The following is a 551-nucleotide window of genomic DNA, read 5'->3' as shown; positions in this document are numbered from 1 at the left end:
TCTTTCTTCCATCATCAAGTGCAGAAACAGCATTGCCTGTTTGGTGCCTCCGTCTTTCCAAAACTCGAACTGATCATCATCTAACACACACTTAATTTTCTTTTTCATTCTTCCATATACCACCCTCGGTTCCCGTCAGATCACGCAAGTTAAGCGCTGGCGGGCTGGCTAGCGCTTGGATGGGTGACCATCCAGTCTGCCGAGCGCTGTTGGCAAGCGGGGTGCACTCAGCCCTTGTGAGGTAAACTGAGGAGCTATTTGATTGAGAGGTACCGGCTCCCGTCTCGGAAACTGACATACGGCCAAAAGAACGGTCTGCTGACCACATGCCCCTCCGTATCCGCCTCCAGTGACGCCTGTGGGCAGAGGATGATACGGCGGCCAGTCGGTACCGTTGGGCTTTCGTGGCCTGTTTAGGAGGAGTTTAGTTATATATATATATATATATATATATATATATATATATATATATATATATATATATATATATATATATATACCACTCTACTCAGCAACTTGGATGAATGTTAAGCTGACTGTGCGATAGCTTT

This window comes from Schistocerca serialis, chromosome 7 (assembly GCF_023864345.2).
Source record: "Schistocerca serialis cubense isolate TAMUIC-IGC-003099 chromosome 7, iqSchSeri2.2, whole genome shotgun sequence".
Classification (NCBI taxonomy): domain Eukaryota; kingdom Metazoa; phylum Arthropoda; class Insecta; order Orthoptera; family Acrididae; genus Schistocerca; species Schistocerca serialis.
This window is presented reverse-complemented; position numbering follows the sequence as displayed.